This window comes from Puma concolor, chromosome B1 (assembly GCF_028749965.1).
Source record: "Puma concolor isolate L17-30 chromosome B1, mPumCon1.1.hap2, whole genome shotgun sequence".
Classification (NCBI taxonomy): domain Eukaryota; kingdom Metazoa; phylum Chordata; class Mammalia; order Carnivora; family Felidae; genus Puma; species Puma concolor.
The window spans coordinates 95,417,709-95,439,050 of record NC_141670.1 but is presented as its reverse complement, the minus strand read 5'-3'; the positions used below and the strand labels follow the sequence as shown (position 1 = coordinate 95,439,050).

Below are 21,342 nucleotides of genomic sequence, written 5' to 3'. Positions count from 1 at the left end.
ATAAACAGTCCATTCACATGTATTTTGAATGTTATATATATTATATACTGTATTCTTATAGTAAAGAAAGCTAGAGAAAAAGAAAGTGTTATTCAGAAATTCATAAAAGAGAGGAAATACATTTACAATACCGTCTTGTATTTATTTTTAAAAATCCACACATAAGTGGACCCACACAGTTCAAACCTGTGTTGTTCAAGTGTCAACTGTACATCTCTTTTAAGTATTTCTTTTTTATGACTCTTATAGCCAATAGCATTTGCCAATTTTTCTTGAGGAACAGTATTGGGTATTACAGGACATCTATTACTTTACTAAGTGAACTGTGAGAAAAAGGAATTCATCAGAGGACATTTGATTTAAAATCCTGGGTTCAATCACATTACTGACCTGATGGCAGTGTCCTGAACCAATCCATTATTTAATTAAGATTCTATGCTGGCCAGGTCTTCTGTCAGTGTCTGTGCTACCCTCGGGTTCTTGAAAAAACAGGCAGATTGAGAAAAGGAACTTTGTATTAGTTTAACTATGGCACTTATCTAACTGGATTTTAATTGTTTCATTGTTTCCCAGAGTTCCATATAAAACTTGTCTAGTGGGCAACCAATTATTTCATCTTATTGTCCATTACATCTGTTCTATTTCCTATTAAGACTGACACATAGTAAGCGTCCAATAAATCTTTGTTAAATAAATGAAGCATTTTCCCCCATCATAGTAAAATCTTTAAAAAAAAAAAAAAAAAGGGTAGGGGCACCTGGATGGCTCAGTCAGTTAAATGTCCAACTCTTGATCTTGGCTCAGGTTATAATTTCATGGTTAGTGGGTTCAAGCCCCGCATCAGGCCTTATGCTGACAGCTAGGAGCCTGCTTGGGATTGTCTGTCTCCCCCTCTTTCCGTTCTTCCCTGCTTGCTCTCTCTCTCTTTCTCAAAATAAATAAAAAATAAGTTTAAAAAAAAGAGAGAAGGGTAATCTATCTATGTAAACAGGCATTTTCAACCACATGCATGTCAGGAGTGACAGAGTGACAGAGACAGAGGTCAGGAGTGACAGAGAACCATGGAAATGCTAAGTAAATAGGCCACAAAAATATTACATGCATGAAGGTCACTCTAATGGCATCTGTTAAAAAAAAAGATGTATTTTTAGAGTTAAATTTTAAATTTAGGATTGGGGAGATGCATACAAGCAGCTTCAACATTGTTGATAATATTTAATTCTTACTTTGGATGGTGGGTACATGGTTGTTTACTCTGTTATTATTTTGCATAATTTACATACATTAAGATTAAATTACTTTTGCATATGCATAACAGTGCAGATAATTTTTTAAAAGTAAATATAAAATATTCTAATCTTTTATGCCTAAAAAGATTAATGATACCAAATGGATAAGCAATATATACCCCATTGAGACCAGAAATTTTTCTGATCAGAGAGAAAGTCACTGTCAGAAGGTGGCAGTGTAGCACTTTCTTTTCCAAATGAAATAGTTTTTAAAATACCAAATGTCATCCTTCCCAGATACAGGCCTTAGAGCCATGTTCGGTCCTGCAACTTACTTCTCATTGCTGGGGATGTCTCATTACAAGATTAACTGTTTAAAATGCAATGCTAATGTGAAAGTTCTAATTGGGAAATCCTATGCATGTGAAATTAATCTTAAGTAGTTTTATCTAGAATGTTTCCTTTTATGATGTTGGGCATTTCCAAATGTTGCACACTACTTCTATCTGTAGAAAATAAATTGTATATAGGATAATAATGCACTTTAATATTTTAGATATACAGGTTTCCCTTGTCATCCAAAAGTAGAGCACTCTTTCAAACCTTTCATAGCCAAAATGTTGTAAAGCAAAGAAGCAATTACAATTAATTTATATGGAAAGTTTTTGAGCAGTCCCAGACCCAAAGAGTAATGTCTTTCAGGTTTCTCTGATATGTTAGCACCATCTTGTTAATGGATGCACAAAATAAATCAAGATAAATCACAGATACTCACAGACATAGTTCAAAGCTATGACAACTTGATGTGAGATGCTGAGTGTAGTTCCCAGGGAGAGACCTTGGTGGTTCTACTCTCCCTGCTTGGCTCACTGCAAACCAAGTGCTGAACTGAACTGTACTTTGATTTTTTTCTCCCCACCCCCGCCCCCAACCCCGTAAAAGCAAAAATTCCAAACTGGTGTAGCAAGAACTTTGGAACTTTCAAAAAGCAAGGGATACCTTTATATTAAAATGTTGTTCAAGTTTCTTTGTAATCATCTAATGCATAACTAGTATAAACAAAATCCACATCCTTAGCCATTTGTTTAGAAGTAACAATATTGGCAAACATTAAAGTATTATTGATTATGGAAAACAAATCTACATGGAAGAGAATGAAAAGTAACATTTGCCCTTTATAAGGTAAGGAGTGGTAACATTTATCAGAAAAAAAAAAAAAAACTTATGCTTTTATTTAGGACTCAGCACTGCACATTAATAGAAAACAATCAGGAAAAAGTAAGACTTTAAAATGGAGTAATATCATGTCATAATATTTATTAAAATGATTAGCTTTGTTGAAGATGTATGAGGGCCCATAGACATGAATGGGAATTGCAATTTCTAATTTTTTATTAAGGTCTAATTTTTTATTAAGTCATCTTTTTAGTGTATTTAATTATTGTGTACTTAAGATGGTTTTAGCCATCCTGGTCTCAAAGATGTATATTTTAAAATTAAAATTATATAATAATTATTTTATTGACATTAAGAATATAAATTTTATATAATAACAATAATTTAATTACATTCATATGTGTGTTTGTTAAAATTGTAATCACAGAGGATTTTCACTTAAATTGCTTTCAAATACAAATTGTATAGAGCAAAAAAACTAGACTTGCAAAATATTTATTCATACTGGTCAAATTTTACATGTCCTTGTATAATAGATGAAAATGGAGGACTACTACTTTTATTTAACTTTATTTAGCATTATAGTTCTATTAATAGGCCATTTTTATGAAGGTGGTCAAGGATAACATATAGTCCATGCCCTTTTAGAGTAATGTTTATGAACAAAACATGTAATTATGCACTAGTCTTAGTGCTGCTTACATGACATATAGGAGAAATAGGAACAACAGAAACATGAATCAGGAGAGGCATATACGTGAATTATGGAACTTCAATTTCAATATTTGTAAGGTCCCTCTTACTAATGCAAAACAATGCAAAATGCTTATGGGTTATAATTATTCCCCTGAGGGTCAGAGACCAAAAATTATAAAATTTATTCCTAGATATAATGATATCCTTCAAAACGGAACCAACCAGAACCTTTGCTTTCATCTCTGCTCTACTAAGGTCTCTTGTCTGATGTCGAAGTCTTCATTTTTTCTCTCATAGCAGGACACGCTGCATCAAATGTGGTGACATGGATATGCAAGGTGTAGCCCAGCATCTTGTTACACATGACAAACAAGACAGCAAAGTCTATCTTCCAAGAGGTTCTATAAATTGGCCCATGGGATTTTGAGATCTGATACAGCCTTGTCTACTCTAAACCAGAAAACATGCAAACAGCTTCTTCTAACTTCTCTGTTATAAATGCCCCCTGCAAGCCTGCTAGGAATCATTCAAGAATCCCATAAGTTATTAATTTTTTTACTTTTTACTGATTTGTAAGACCATTTTTCCAGGGGTGCCTGGGTGGCTCAGTTGGTTGAATGTCTGACTCTTGATTTTGGCTCCTGTCATGATCCCAGGGTCATGGAATTTAGCCCTGTGTCAGGCTCTCTCTCTCTCTCTCTCTCTCTCTCTCTCTCTGCTTCTCTCCCTTGCTTGTAATCTCTCTCTCTCTCTCTAAAAAAAAAGAACCCCATAAATTAGTTTTTTTACTCATTGATTTGTAAGACCATTTTTCCAGAAGCATATGTATCCACATCACAGAACAATAAATAGTTTAAAGGTATACACAATGCTCATTTTCAGCAGTGAGTTTTAATTTGCTCTTTTCCTTGACATTTTGGAGTACTGGTCTAAGGAAAATAAGAGAAATATTCTCTTAGCCAACACAAGCAATTCCAGAGAAAGATTTCATCCCTTGGTGATGAAAATATTACATTCATATCTTAATGACATCAGTTCATAGGCTTTCTGACTCAGAGTTCTCCAGAGGCAATCATAGATCCATAAAGTGTCCCCCAAGGCTAGATTTTGTCAACTGTTCCAGTTGCCGGGTTTGAGGAAGCCCAGAATCAGACCCACCTGTCTGATAGCACTGCTACACATCACTGAGGAGCATAAATCCATTCAGTTAAGTATGCTCAAAATTCAGAGTGTAACTGTATGTTAAGGATGATATTGATAATAAAGTTTCCTCGTACAGTTTGAAGTTTTTCTCCAGTATTATGTATAGATATAATGCTGAGAAATCTTAAGAAACCTTTTTAGTAATTTTACATCATATTTGTGTTGCAATTTGGCTCATCTCTATGTCGTCAGATCCTCTTCCACACTTTATTTTCTTCAGATGATCTTGAACGGTGAATTTACCATTCCCATAGTAAGTCAGAATTTGGCTGTAGTGAAATTTTTAGGAGCATTTTCATTTGGAGGTGAAGTTTGGTTTCTAACAGCCAGAAGGATGATGTTTTTCACCAATAGTATTACTAGAATGACTCATGAATGGCTTCCATTTAAAAAGATATTGCATTTATTAATGGTTGTTTTAAATAACTTCTCTTTCAAAAAAGTATATCCTTTCTTGTCACTTATTTCACAGACATCTGAAGATGAAATTCAATCTTTAATAAGTAAACTTGCATTATCAATTCACACACATACTTTTTCTTCTATCTCAAGTATTAATTTTCATATGATTATATGTATTCTAGATTCTGGCTTCTAAGAGAATAAAAGTAAAGTAAGATCTATGTCTCCTTTGAAAATCTTTTGGATTTGTGATAAATTTGTGAAAATACTCCTTAACCTTCATGAATTTTCAATATTGATTTACCATTATGAAATATTTTCACACTATCTTGAAATACATTTGAATTACCTGAGAATTTCCAAATGGTAGCTTTGATGACATTATTGCCAAGATCAATTTATAATCACAGGATATTTTAATCCAGTTAAAAGATTATGGAATGATATAGATTTCATTTGTATTTATATAAAGCTTCAGTCTTATACTATATCAAGAGTAGTCGAATGATTCTTATCTCAAGAAGAGTCCTAAGTTCCAAACTATGGCTAATGATCACTATGGTGGACTGAATAATGTTCTCCCAAAGAGATCCATGTCCCAATTTCCAGAATCTGTGAATGTCACATAACATAGCATCATGTAAGTGTAGCTATCAATAGTGAGATGAAGGAAATACTTTAAAGTAAAATATTTGTAAGATATTATCATTTCCAAGGGGATTCTCCAAAGTTTTGTGGTTTGTTCGTATGGTTTTGATTTGTTTTGATTTTGGTTTTATTCTCCTAAACTCTTATTGTTTATAATATAGACATATAAATGATGTAGGAACATCACAATATAAAATTAAGCCAGTTTGAATATCACTTCTTATTCTTTTGGCCATTCCTAGTGTGAACTTTTGTAGTTATAAATGCTAAACAACATTATGGGGACTATAGCCTCAGTTATTTAGCAATTCAACCTGAGGGTCCTGCTATTCTCTGTGAGAATGCCCTTCAACTCCTATCATAGCAAAAGCAACAGAAATGTAAAACCTACAAATAAAAAGAAAAATTCAATTTTCACCTTTGGGGGAGTATTCATGCTCTGGAATTTACTCATACCATAAAGATGAATTCCAAATCTATAGATACTCCCAAAATGTTTATATATAGCTTTCTCTTCTTAATTATCTTTGGGATAACACTACTATCATGTTTTGTTGTTTATTGAAATCAAGAATTAAAGAAACACATACACAACTTATTCATTCAATCCCAAATTCTACCTATGTCTTCTAAATATTTTATTGCTCTCACTTTCTCTTTTTTTGTTAATGGCATCTTATATTTTCACATTTATCTTCACTGTCCACTCAAATCCATCGGGTCTCTGGATGTGCAACATTCATTATTTTCCTGCCTTTAGCAAAATGCTTTTAATATCTCCTCTCTCACTTTATTTGTGCCCTAGGTAATTTTATCAAGCCTCATATCTTCAGAAAAATTCTATATGCTGATGACACCCACATTTTATTTCAAGACCCTAATGTAAAGATGAACTTCATGCATTCAACTACCTACTCGTCATTTCCATTTTGATTTTTAATAAATATATGAAAGTTAATAAGATAAAACAGAACATTTGGTTTTCCTTTCAGATCTGCTTCTCTGTCTCTTTACCATCTTATTAAATGTCACAACTATTCACCTGATTGCTAAGGCCAAAATCCTAATATTTATGATTGATTCATCCTTTTAATCATACTCTACGTCCTTTATACCAGCAAGTCCTATTGGGTTAACCTAATAACCTTGTTACTTCTCAACACCTTCCCCCTCTGGTTCCAACCACTATAGTCTCTCACTTAGACTACAGTAATAACCACCCTTCCAGTACTCCCTCTTCTACACTGCTCCCATACAATGATTTGTCAACATACCAGTCAGCATATTTTAGACATTTAAATCATATCATATCATCACACCCCTATTTACAACTCTTCAATGAATTCTGATCACTTGAAATCAACTTAAAAGTCTAACATGGCTAATGGGACTCTATGGTCTGGCTCCCATGTATTTCCCCAACTTTTCCTCCTCACTCTTTCATTTAGTTATTCTTTCCTTCTCCCTAGTCCTCATTTCCACTTCAAGGCATTTGCTATTGCTAATTCTTCTGCGAGGAACCCTGTTCCTGCTGATATTTACCTGACAATTCCCACTCCCACATTTAGTTCTCTGATTAATCGAAGTGTCCTCAGAGAAACCTTCCCTTACCACTCAATCTAAATTATCTACTGCACCTTTACCTCCCTTAGGGTGCATTTATATATAATTTGGCTTCCCTATGAGAATGTAAACACTATAAGAGCAGGGATTTTACATATTTCACCTCTGCATTTCAGCACCAGGGACAATTCATAGAACCTGAAAAGTCACACAGTTAGTTTTATTTGGTAAAAGATTAGGAAAATTTATATTGATAACTAACTAATTATAAAATTTGTGTAATATTCCTAATAATATTTACATCTTTTCTATTTTTATTCTAAGTTTCTTCTGACTCAGAAATACGTCCTTGGAATGGAGTCATATGACAGAAGGGAGTGCTATGAACAAAAATACTTATTTACCATGCTGGAATTAGGTCCCATTTTGAATACATGCATTGATATAAGAATTAGTACCTTGAGGAGCGCCTGGGTGGCGCAGTCGGTTAAGCGTCTGACTTCAGCCAGGTCACGATCTCGCGGTCCGTGAGTTCGAGCCCCGCATCAGGCTCTGGGCTGATGGCTCAGAGCCTGGAGCCTGTTTCCGAGTCTGTGTCTCCCTCTCTCTCTGCCCCTCCCCCGTTCATGCTCTGTCTCTCTCTGTCCCAAAAATAAATAAACGTTAAAAAAAAAAAAATTAAAAAAAAAAAAAAGAATTAGTACCTTGAGAGTACATTCATTCATAGGTGGGTTGATAAAATTGTGGGTCTGTAATTGCAAAGTTGATAGGCAGACGTAATTCACTATGAGGGTCCAGACTGAGTAGCAAATTATCTCCTAAATATTATGGACTTCAACTGAACTGAAAGAAAATAGATGAAGATAGTTGTTACAGTCTGACTGAACAAAGGATGGATGTCAATATTGGTATATATATTTATGCTATTATAAGCTTAGTGGCTATCTTTAAGTTTAGTCTCAATAAGATAAACCACTGATCATAGAAAAATATCTACTTTTATCCATCAATATAAAAAATTCTGGTAGCTATGTCTCTAACATAGAAATGAAAAATTACTTTAGAGAAAACAGTTAAATTAGAGGATTGTGTTAGAGTTTGCACTATTTCATTTTTTTTTGACTTAGCTCTAATCAGCCAAACTTCAAATTCTCAACTATTTTATATTGATATTTTCAGTCACTTAATTAAAATAGCAAGTGCAGAACATTGCATTTAATGTCTCAAATCAATGAATGTTAAATGTTCTCAAAGTGCAAATATTCATAAGTTCAAAGCCTATATTTATGAATAATAACAAATCAACTTTATACAAAGAAGTTGGACACAAAAAATTTTCTTGATTATTGAAAACAGACATGGCGTATCTATATTGTGAATATCTTTTTTTTGTTGTGAATATCTAATAGTGAACTATTATTTAGTAGTTAGCTGCCCTACAATGCCTTTAATCTTTATGTTAAAAAGAGAAAATGTTAACTCAGAGAAGCATGTTTTACATAAATGATTAATAGGTTATTAGGGCAAATTTTCATTTTATTTTATCTTTTTTCATCAGAAGCATTTTGTAAAGTTAATTTATTTATTTTGAAAAAGAGAGAGTGCAGGAGGGGGAGGGAGACAGAGAGAATCCCAAGCAGGCTCCCTTGGATTCTGATGTTGGGCTCAATCTCATGAACCATGAGATCATGACCTGAGCTGAAATCAAGAGTTGGGCGCTTAAGCAACTGAGCTACCCAGGCGCCCCTCATCAGAAGTATTTTGAAGTTGAGTCCAGAATACATTACCATTTGATTGTCATGACTTGCTCTTATATGACTCATACCTCTGTTCTCTCATTTAGGTATATTTTCTTCCTGGTTTAACTGAATATATCCAATTTTAACATAATTTAAGAATTTAGATAAAAAAATCTATGTAACCATGTATACTTTATTGGGCATCAGAGTGGGATACTTGGAGAGACATGGAGAGACAAAACAAATATTTTGCAATAAGGAGGGAAAAAGGAATCTGATAAATTTCAAAATAAGTCACAAATAGATATAGGAACATAACTGTCTCACAAGACATGTTTTAAGTGAAATCAGCATCCATTTCAGCTGCACTATACAGCAAGCAGTATAGTGTATTGGTTAAGAGACCAGGGTTTAAAGCCACTACACTCCTGGTTTAAATTCTGACTATACCAAAAAAGTATCCTGGGCAAATTGATTCTTTGTTCTTCAGTTTCCTTTTCTATAAAATGGGACTAGTAACAATAACTACTTCATGCAGTTGTCATTGTTTTAATTTTGTACGTTACTATGAAAATGTCTTACAAAGTGCTTGATATGTAGTATGTTCTTAGCAGTTATCTGTATATATTCCCTTCAGTATGTATAGAGTAAGTTCTTTGATTTAAAAAAAAAAAAGTTTGGAAATTTTGCATGTTTTGTCCTTATCCATCCATATTCTCTGTTTTTTTAATATTCTTAACAATTATTCTAAAACTATAGCTGCAAGAGGCCCAGATTGGATTCCCAATGTTGGCACCACTTGTATACTGTTTATTTACACTGAAATCTTTCTTGAAGGATCTTGGTTGTTTTCATAAGGAAGAGGATCTAACAGCAAAAATCACCATGCCGTATTTCCTAAACATTGAAGTGAACTGGGCCAGTTGACTGGGCCAGTGTTTGCACAGGATCCTCTCCAAAGACATCCAGACCAAAAGCCTAAGCATATGAAATTCAAGGAAAATTTATGCATACTAAATGCATTGAATCAAGGAAAATGTGGGAGAAAAAAAGGCCCTATTCAATATATATATTATTTTTTCCAACAATATGAAACAAAGTACAATCTAGCACTTGATTAAATTCAGTTGAAGGTAAAATATATAGAGTTCATAGTCTAACATCATTTAGTTATTATGTGCTTTAATCCTCCTTAAAAATAGTATATTCTAGATACCAGTTTCTTCCCAAGTTTCAGATTGATTTTTTTCAAGTTACTTTTCTGTTCATTTTTTCAATATACTTACTAAATGCATGTTTTCTGGAACCTAACTGTGTACTCTGGATTGTATCTCAAAGAGAAAATCCAGGTATCCATTTACATTTTCCCTTGTATGTGTAGTTATACTAACGTATAAAAGACTCCAGTAGTTTTACATGACTCAGCATTGCTGCACTATTATTTTGTATTGAGTCAAATTAATCACACTTGAACAACTTTTAAAAACTATGGCTCAAGAGGTGTCAAACTATTAAATATTTTTCTATTATAAGGACAGAGAATTGTTCACTGCAGAGAATAAAGTACCACTTTTGCATATATTACACAAACATTTTATGCTTCATGAAACCACAATAAATTTTCTTGCTGATTACTCGTGTAATCTAAGGATCTCCTGCTGTTTTATAGAGAGTCTTATTAATTTCACTCAAGTAGTAAAATTAGCACCTGTAGAGAACTCTTTAAGATTTTTTAACTTTTATCATATTAGTAATAACCTACTTCATTTATCATAGAACAGTTGCTTTACTCTGTCTCTCTATCTATTTAGCTTTGGTGTTCTCTGCATTTAATTTTTTTTTTTTTTGAAAAAAGAAGGCAGAATTGGATATGGAATAATATGGTAAGAAATCTTAGCCTTCAGTTCAATCAGATTTAAATAAATCAGGCTCTGAAGTTAGCTAAGCATCCCAGACTTAAAGAAAGAATGAAAGAAAGAAAGAAAGAAAGAAAGAAAGAGAGGAAGAAAGAGAGAAATGTACCTGTCCTTTGATGGATAGCATTATTGGATACAACTTAACACAATTATGGAATGATTTACTGAATAGTACTCTCATGGCCTGAGCAAGTTAATAAACTTTCTTTTTGTCGCTGTGAGAAGCACTACTAAACATTTTTCACTGTCTCCTTCAGAAGTATTTCATACCCAATGAGTTTATATTTATTTGTTAGGCTGCATCCATATTTGAAGTGAACCAAAATATTCTCTGAGACTTCCCTGCATTCCAACACAGGAAGAGCCACAGCAAAATCATGAAGATTGGTTCAGTGGTGCAGCCTGAGTCAGTTGGGGAAACTGAAGGAAGGTTCAGGAATAAATGAATTTGGGTAGAGAATGGTTTGCAAGGTAGAAAAGAAAGCATACTCTTACTAAATTCCTACTGCCAGACCATATGCTGGATGAATTCCTTAAGGCTTCTCTTTCATCCTCCTCCTGAGTATCATGGAGTCTAAGGAACATGGCTTAGTTAGTTCAGCTTGTCTTCTGTTGAGGGCAGAATTCACACAGTAGTCTGAACACAAAGTAGCCTGAAGCCTGAACTCAAGCTTTTCTTGTATAACAGCATATTGTTTCTGGAGAAGGTGGAAATCGCCTCAGACAAAACTAATAAGAACTTACATTTTATGTGATCTCCCAAATAAAGAGTTGGTTTACTTCTTTCTTTGTTCCTCTTTTCTTTCTTTTTTTCTCTAGCATCCTGTCTTTTTACCTTGCTTTGACTTTTTATTTGATCTCAGTCACACTCCCTCATTTTTTTATGCTGAAGCGAAGTGGTATGCACATGGAATATGCTTGAAGTTTTAAAACCGTTTTAAATATACAGTTTTAACTTTAAATATAAAGTTTTAAATATACACTGAAGCATGGAATCTGGAGTCAGAATGTCTGGGTTTAAAACCCAGCTTTAGTTTTTATTACCTTCATGAACGTGGACATAGTATAGCACCTTGTTCACCAATACATTACTAAAAAATGAGGACAATAAGAGTTATTACTTAATATAACTATGTTAGCATTAATGAGTTAATATATTCCAAAGTTTAGTATAGATTTCTTCCATTTATTAAGGGTAATATAATATATACCATTTCATAAGACAACTTATTTTTTGTACTTAAAAAATTTTTTTAATGTCTATTTGTTTTTGAGAGAGAGAGACAGAGCATGAGCAGGGGAGGGGCAGAGAGAGAGAGAGAGGGAGACATAGAATCTAAAGCAGGCTCCAAGCCCTGAGTTGTCAGCACAGAGACTGATGTGGGGTTCAAACTCATGTGGGGTGAGATCATGACCTGAGCCAAAGTGGGATGCTTAACCAACTAAACCACCCAGCAGCCCCAAGACAGCCTATTTTTATTGCTTTTCCTACAAGATGATCCCCCTATCATCCTTCCTGTATTTAATAGCACCATAGATGTCCTAGATCAACTTCCTTGAGTAATACTTTCTGGGAATTGACCTCCATCCTTCTTTTCTATCATTCCAAATTTGTTCCTTGAAACATTACATATTATGTTTACTTTATTTCCTTTATTGGTTTGGCACTGCAGTTCATTCTCATTTAGGGAACTTCTATCCTAACAGGTCCTGTATGCCATTTTAATACTTTTCCTTCTTGTTCTTTGTTTTCTAGTCATTTCTTTGCTAATGTTAGAAGCTTCTCCTTCTTCAGTTCTTCACTTGCCTATAAGACATCAAAGTGCATAAATTCAGTAGACAATTGGTTATAGATTTCTGGTGCTTTGAACAGAAGTCTTTCTGAAAATGTAGCTTTAGGAGATACAGGCATACAATTGGTAATCAAAGCCATGAAGGTGGATAGAGTAAACATGGTGGCAAAATAAGAGCCTTAGAGTGAACAAAAGTAGCCAAATGTGTAAAAGTCTGAGAAGTCAGAGTGGTAGTTCAGATACACACTTTCATATGCTGATGGGAGGTTAAGCGATATGAGAGGGAAGAAAATCCATTACCTTCAGTGACACATTATCTATAAGTATCTTGATATCTGCTATTGACTGTCTCCCGGTTACAGTCAGCTTCCACAGAGACGGTGGGGGGAGTTGGGATTTAGAGTATAGCTAAAGCAACTGGCCAAAGACAGGGGGAATGACATCTCTTTCACTGCGACTAGAGAAATGAAGTAACAGATGAACACATACTATGGTGGTTGTATGGCTTCTATTTACTCTGAGAAGTAGAAGAAAATTGAAAAGGGAAAACTTGGAGAGAGTGGAGGAGTTTGAAATTCTGATTGAGAAAGTGAGATTATGACTGGGGTGACAGGGAAACCAAGTAGCGACTGTGGGTCAGCTCACATTAATAGTTGTGACAGAGGGGGCTCCTGGATGGCACAGTCAGTTTAGCTTCCAGCTCTTGATCTCGGCTCAGGTCATGATCTCACAGTTCGTGAGACTGAGCCCTGCACTGAGCCTGAAGCTGTTTGGGATTCTCTGTCTCTCTCTGTCTCTCTCTCTCTCTCTGTCTCTCTGTCTCTCTCCCTCTCTTTCTGCCCCTCCCCTTCTCAAAATAAATAAACTTACTGTGATAGAGGATTGGGATAGTTCTGATCTTTTTGGACAGTAATGTTCTATAGCAGTAATCATCAGCCCAATGGCTGACCAAGAGAAAGTGAAAAGTTTCTTCATTCAGTGATGAATGATGCTAGGTTCATGTAGTTAAAAGTTAATGGGGAAAACGATGATGGTATTATGTAAATAAGGTCAATTTAAATTTTTCAATCTTACCTTTTCCTTTTCTAATCACTTTCATTGAAATGGAATTGTTCCCCATGTTTTTTGGATTTATATTTCATTTCAACTAAAGGCTGCATTAGTAATTTTTGTAGAAGAGTTTTCTAGCTACGATTGCTATTTAATAAAATACCCTACCACTTAATGGCATAAAATAACTCTTTTATAATGCACATGGATTATGTAGGTTAAGAATTCAACCAGAGAACTATAAAAGAGAAATTGCACTCGACACTTGTTAAATGTGGCAAGGAATATTTTATTCAAGACTATCACAATAGGAGTCAAGACTATTGGAATAGGGGAGAGAGATTAAACCCAACTCCACTGAAACAAAAGAGCAGGGAGATTTTTAAATACTGAGGTGAACAAATGGAAGAGTACTGGAGGACATTGGAGGAAGGGCGGTCAATGTGATTAGGTCATTGTATTTGCTAATCTATTGAGTTAGGCTCCTACCCTCCCACAAAGATTCAGAGATAGAAGTAATATCTCTTTTAATAATTGCATTTTGGCTCCCAGGGCCTTGATAGATACAATCTTATAGAAGATTTCATTCTCAAAGAACCAGGAAAAGAATCTACAATTGCAAGCTTTCTAAAGTAAATCCTCCAAGAAAAGGAAGGTCAGGGACCTATAGTTAGAAAGAAGCTTATCTTAAGTTTAGTCATGATGTGGGGAACTTTCAGGCCTTCTTAGTCAGCAAGGAGGTAAGCTTATTTCATTTACAGAAATAACATGGACATAAGTATTCAGACATAAGTATGCATTGATAACTGCTTTTGGGAAAGCAGAAAACTAGGTGAAAAACTATGAGCAACAGTCAGTAGGCAGAGATCTCACTTCTCCTTGAGATATGTATAATCCGTATCATAATAGAAATCATCTGCCAAAACCCTGAAAATAAAAAAGTACCACATATTCTTTTTTAGTTGTGCAGATTTTGTATATTATTCATCATACCATAGGAGAACCCAACTCTCAGATCAAAACAAGCCTTGCTTTATCAGAAGTTATATGTACAGGTTTACATTTGGTGTGTGCCCCACAAGTATACTAACAATTCAGACTTTGTATATTTTGATAAAACTTTTCACAAATTTGTAAAACATTCTAACTTTACAAAGAACAACTTTAGATTTCAGATATGTCTGTTAAACCATTCTCAAAAATCTACACATGGGAGTTTTAAATTGATACTACTTAAAAATCAATTTTACGGTCAGTTTTTGAGTCTGGTTAGATTTAGCCCCACATTTTCCAATCTCCTCTGCAGTTATAATGTAAAGAGTGAATTATTGCACAGCACGAATGACCTGAAAAGATCGTATTCCCTAGGTTCTGTGGTGTGATGGTGGGACGGATGCTCATAATTGCTGTTGATGAAAGTCAGCAATGCACAAACCAGAAGTTTGATGGAAAGATCTCCTAATAGAAACTTAAAATTTCTGTAGATAATTAATATTTTTGTTGTTGTTCAATTTGTTGCATTTGCAGTTTTGCTTCGGTCCAGATAACCTAATGAGCTGCACGTTTTGCTACACTTGGCAAAAATAGAGTTCAGATATCATACTTCAAGAGCTCAAAGGAAGAAAAAATAAAAACTTTACCTCTGATTAAAATATACTTGGGTAGAAGCTTTCTCCCCAAAATCTCAAGGATGTAATTGTGACAATGAAAATTGTGACAATGTAAGATAAGATAAATACTGGTAATGTTTCATGGACCCAAATTACCTTTCTTATTATTTTGCAAAGTGACAAGTTTTAATTCCAGATTAAGTCTGCACATCAGGTAGCCTGTCTTTATTAGTTTGTAAAATGAAAAGTTGCATAGGACAGAAACTATATCTATATATGTGAAATAATCTCAGAGAATTGGCATTTCAATTATTTTGACCATTATCACAAATGTCAGAATGGTCTGATTTCCACATACATAATAAAAATATCCAGATATCAATATAATTATACATATATATGTATTATCTTTCCACCTTCACATAATATATATAAATACAATATTTTATACAGGTGCTACAAAAATTGATATCATGTTATCTCTCTAGTGACATATAGCATAACTTTATATTGCACTTATGACAAGTGAAGTGAAGGGAAAAAAAGTATGAAACTCATTTGAATATAATACAGCCAAATTGAGCTATAGGACATAGTGTTGGAGATAACTTAACCTAATAACAGACTAGTTTTCCATTTCCATTGCATACACATGCATAAACTGACTCACTAAAAGCAAAGTGTGTATACACAAGATGAAGTAAATATTCACTGGATTAAAAAGAAAACACAAAGAAAACCTAATATATCAAAAGAGCTCATTGATATGTGAATCCTGAATAATCTTTTATACTAAAAAATTCTCTAAATTCTCAATGTTAACTTAATGTCATGTGTAGATTTATTTATTTTTAAATTTTTTAATGTTTATTTTTGAGAGAGAGAGATAGAGCATGAGCAGGGTAGGGTCAGAGAGAGATGGAAACACAAAATCCAAAGCAGGCTCCAGGCTCTGAGGTGTCAGCACAGGGCTGAAAGCAGGGCTTGAACTTGTGAACCAGATCATGACCTGAGCAGAAGCTGGATGCTTAACCAACTGAGCCACCCAAGTGCCCCTATTTTTTTGTTTTTTAAAGTTTTATTTATTTTGAGACAGAGAGAGAGAGAGAGAGTAAGCTGAGAAGGGGCAGAGAAAGAAAGAGAGAGAGAATCCCAAACAGCCTCCATGCCAACAGAACTGGCTCAGAGCTTGATGTGGGGTCAGATCTCAGGAACCATGAGATCATGACCGAGGTGAAATCAAGAATTGGACACTTAACTGACTGAGCCACCCAGGCGCCCCTGTCATGTGTAGATTTAGTGTTAGATGTAGTGATAGCCAAGTGACGTCTTTTAAGTCATCTTAATTCCTTGTTGCTGTTCTTTCTCCTCTTTCTCCTCCCTACGATCTTCTCTGGTCTCCTCTCCCTCCTTTTTATCTTCCTCCTCCTTTGTTCTCTTTTTCTTCTTTTTATTCAAAAAATGAACATAATATTATGTCTATATATGATGAGAAAACCTGATCATCTTAACAATGGTAAAATCAAGTACAATTAAAATTTTGCTCGGGGCACCTGGGTGGTTCAGTCAGTTAAGCGTCTGACTTTGACTCAGGTCATGATCTCACAGTTAGTGAGTTCAAGCCCCGCATCAGGCTCCTTGCTCACAGCTCGGAGCCTGGAGCCTGCTTTGGATTCTGTGTCTCCCTCTTTCTCTGCTCCTCCCCTGCTTGCACTCTGTCTCTGTCTCTCTCTCTCAAAAATAAATAAACATTAAAATTTTTTTTTTGCTTAAACTTGCATGAGAAATGATAAACACATTTCACTTTAATTATTTCAACATAGAATATATAGATATTTAGGAGCACTAAACTGGTTTTAAAATAAAATTAACTTTAACTCAACCTAAGATAAAGCATACTTATCCAATGGTTATTTGTAATAAATAGTTTTAAATAAACTAGTCAATAAACATTCAAAAGATACCTTTAGAAGCAACTAACATGCATTTTTCCTGGCCAGAAGTAACTAAAACTTCTCCCTATCCCCAAACAGCAATATTTCATGATGCGTTTACAGATTTTAATCAGAACTAGAATCATAAAAGCTCCTATACTCCTAAATACTGTACTGGGTGTTATAACATAGTGAATCCGGCAAAGGTTTGAGTTGATGCTAACTTGTTAATCAACTGGAAGAATGAGAGTACAGAAAGCTGAGGGAGCTCAATACAAGGCATTTCTTATCAAGTATACTGAGTGGTAATTTAGTAGCTGCAAAGAATGAATGCATTTCTTTCTCTTTTTTTTTTTTAATCTTGCAATAGTAATTTCAACCTACGATGTAATGTGTCTTTAGGTTCCATCTACATACGATATATCACAGGTAGATTTGAGTTAATAAAATTTTCCCCATAAAACATACAAGCAAATATGTTTACCTAAACTATCCATAAAAATAGATGCAAAGCATATCATTCTTGGGGCATCTGGGTGTCTCAGTGGGTTAAGTGCTCAACATTTGATTTCAGCTGAGATCATGATCTCACAGTTCATGAGATCCAGCCTTGGTTAGGCTCTGCTCTGAAACTGCTGGGCCTGCTTGGGATTCTCTCTCTCCCTCTCTCTCTCTGCCCTTCCCTTGCTTATGCTCTCTCAAAATAAATAAATAAACTTAAAAAAAACATATTGCTCTTTTGTGTAGAATTTTGCATCTCTTTTCTGTATCAGAAGGTGTTTAGAAACATGGTAGTGATGTCTGAATTACTAGACATATTTAAGAAAATAAAAAATATTTTCAGGATACCAAATTACTCAGAATATAAGATACACCCATACAGACAAGAAATAAATTACATAATAAATAACTAGTAATTTTTTAATTTCATCATTATTTAAATTTTTGAATCCATTTTTCTTGCATTTTTTCTATTTTAATTACTCTTGATTACATTTTGGGCTTCATGAATTAGGGGATTTAAGCTTTTGGAGAGAAAGTATGGGTTGTCTTTACTTTTAATATAATAGGCCATTTATGCCTCAATTGAAATAGTAAACATAATTGAATAAATTTATGTGCCTGAATCTTTGGGCGAGCAAACTTATTCCACAAAGTAAATTACCCCTCTAATTTATAGAATAATATGGATAGAGAGTGAATTAAAGGCTCTATAAAATGGCTTACTTATGGTACTCTTTGCTGTTAGGATAAAAGCTTCTATTTCTCCAAGGAGAGATTTAGGTCATCTGTTTTGTACACCACCTAGAATGCTAGTAATAAGCAATCATCCAAGAAATCGATTTTCACTTTTGGTGCTCTGTAAAGAAAATGGTGGTCTGTTTGGATTATATTATGGTGTCTAATAAGGAAAAACAAAAGGTTTCCTCCAGTGGTATTTCTTTCTTAAATTTTACTAATTAATATCTTCTTCAGTAGGGAAAATGTCATTAACACATTCAGTTGGGATGTTAAGCTAAATGAAGTTACTGCAAATAACAGTTTATTTGTTGGATCAAACATACAAAGCAAGCATTAAATAATTAAAGTTATTAAGCATTTTCTTTTGTTCTTTTGGATATTGGCATAGATAAAATATATTATTCCTTAGAAAGATTTGAAGCAGAAGTCGGAATTATCAACATCATGGTCCTTAAGGTATTACCCTCTTCTAATGAACTCCTTCATGGATTTTCTTAACATCATTTTAAAGTAGTAAAACATTGGGGCGCCTGGGTGGCGCAGTCGGTTAAGCGTCCGACTTCAGCCAGGTCACGATCTCGTGGTCCGTGAGTTCGAGCCCCGCGTCGGGCTCTGGGCTGATGGCTCAGAGCCTGGAGCCTGTTTCCGATTCTGTGTCTCCCTCTCTCTCTGCCCCTCCCCCGTTCATGCTCTGTCTCTCTCTGTCCCAAAAATAAATAAACGTTGAAAAAAAAAAATAAATAAATAAAGTAGTAAAACATGCATAACACAAGATCCTAAAAACTAAAACCCATTTGTAACTACACTGATACTCAGTACTTCCTCTGTTCGTACATAATTAAATATGACACTGTTTATTGTGTTCATGTAACACAATGATATATTGAAACAAATTCTAATTCCTAAATTAGTGTTATTTATAATTATTTTTCTAAATTAAGAATCTTTTTTTTAAGTTTATTTATTGATTTTGAGAGCGAACGAGTATGCACACACAAGTGGGGGAGGGGTAGACAGAAGGAGAGACAGACTCCCAGGCAGTTTCCACGCCATTAGCGCAGAGCCAGATGCAGGGTTAGAACTCGTGAACTGTGAGTTCATGACCTGAGCTGAGATCAAGAGTCAGACACTTAACTGATGGTGCCACCCTATATTAAGATTCTTAATCTTATCTTAAATGCGAATCTTATTTGCATCACATTTCTAGATCACTGAAAATATATGAACATGTGAACATAAGAAAATATGAACAAATGATTTTACTGGTAAATATCAATGCCCTGTTTGTAATCATATTAGCTACAATGTTGGATTTAAAACACATGACCTTTGATCTCACTTTTCCTAAGGTACCTCGACACCACTAGCACTAACTGTATTTTAAGTGATGGAGAGAAAAAAAAAAAAACAAAACTCTGTAGACTTTTTCACTCCAATACCATTATTCTTATTCTTCCATATGTTACTGGTAACTCACTCTATGTTTAATAGAGAAGTGTTGGTAAGCTGACCTTCACCAAAATATTCCACAATTTGCTTAGATTGCTAATTGGGAGGATTCATTTTCTTGCTTGAAAAAAGGGATGATCAGAAGTAAATTCATAATTTACTGAGTTGTTTGAGGATTAAAGGAGTCACTTTTTTTTAAAGCCTTAGATAAATTATAGGGTCTTGACAGTGTCAGGGATTAATATTTCAACCAATGTTAGAAATCAAAGTTGGGTTTTGCTTTTAATGGCCAGTGACACAAGAATGTAATGTCTTCTCTTCTCTGACAAATGCATACTCCTAGTGGGGTTCTTGAGGGAGATATAGGCAAAAAATAATAATAATAACAAAAACTAAAAAACACAAATGGGAAATGAGATGCTGTATTACTATCTTTGAAGTGTCATTATTTTTGTTGGAAGAATTCAGTGTGAGGCTTCATAAAGCTGGGTGGGACCAGCATAGTCGGGCATAGTCTCTAACCATTAAAGGTCAGGCATAGTCTCTAACCATTAAAGCTACAATCTAAAAATGAAGATAAAATAAAGATGCTTTCAAAAAAAGTTCATTTGTTATTGAGAGAGAGTGTGCATATGTGCACATGCACATGTGCAGCGGGGGGAGGGGCAGAGAGAAAGGGAGTCAGAGGATCTGAAGCAGGCTCTGAGCTGACAGCAGAGAGCTCCATGTGGGGCTCAAACTCACAAATGAAACCATGAGATCATGATCTGAGCCGAAATCAAGAGTCAGATGATTAGCTGAGCCACCCAGATGCCCCAAAATAGATACTTTTAAACTTATTTTGCCTACCAAGCATTACTTTTTTCCCTTTATTGATATTAAGATTAATTGTGCTAACATTCTCATTTTTCCAGCCATTCCACCATCCAACTTTTACACTGTGACTTTGCAGCTCCTCCCATCAAAAGGCAAAGTGTATTTCTCCAATCTTGAATCTAGGCAGTCCTGGCCAATAGAATGCAATAGATCTGACAAGCCAGTTCTAAACTTAGATATCAAGAGTCTTGTGTGTGTCCCACTCTCAAACTTTAAACACCAGCTTCTGCCATGAGAACAAATTCAGACTGCTGGAAGATAAGATACAACATCGAGCAGAGCCACGTCCTAACACCCAAGGCCATTTTACATGACTCAGACCCACTCAGTCTAACAGATAAGTGCAGACATAAGAATAAGCATAGTTAAGGTCAGCTGAATCCAGCTTATATTAGTATAATCATCCTAAATATCCATAGCCTTGTAAATAATGACACACACTTGCTTTTTATGATACTAAGTGTTCAAATGCTTTATTACACAGAAATAATTAAATGATACAATTGGATGCTTCACTAATCATTTATTTGTACTACTTACCATATAGGATATGGCCAAGGCTGCTCTGTATGACGTCTAAGAACTGGTGAACATCACATCTAGGCATGGTCAGCCACAGTAGCCCAACACCCAATCTAAGTGTTTTAGGAATGGATGAAAGTTAGACCAGCGTTTCACTAGAGACCTTACCACATTTTTTAGAAAAATTTTTCTCTTTTTGATGGATTAGTCAACCAAACTGAGAGTGACAATCTAGGAAACAAAGAGGAAATGTATCTGTGACAGACCCCTTAGAACATCACTGGAACTTTGGAC

General features: G+C 34.6%; 1 long non-coding RNA gene across 1 annotated transcript in view; it reads right to left on the bottom strand.

Moving 5' to 3' along the window:
- The window catches only part of LOC147581765 (uncharacterized), a 138,414-nt gene that overhangs the window by 14,316 nt on the left and 102,756 nt on the right, over nucleotides 1-21,342 (bottom strand). The window contains exons 3-4 of the long non-coding RNA XR_015249753.1: nucleotides 7,622-7,760; nucleotides 3,661-3,848 (exon numbers count right to left, since the gene is read on the bottom strand). This is a non-coding gene — a long non-coding RNA (uncharacterized LOC147581765). The remainder of the gene's footprint in view (nucleotides 1-3,660; nucleotides 3,849-7,621; nucleotides 7,761-21,342) is intronic.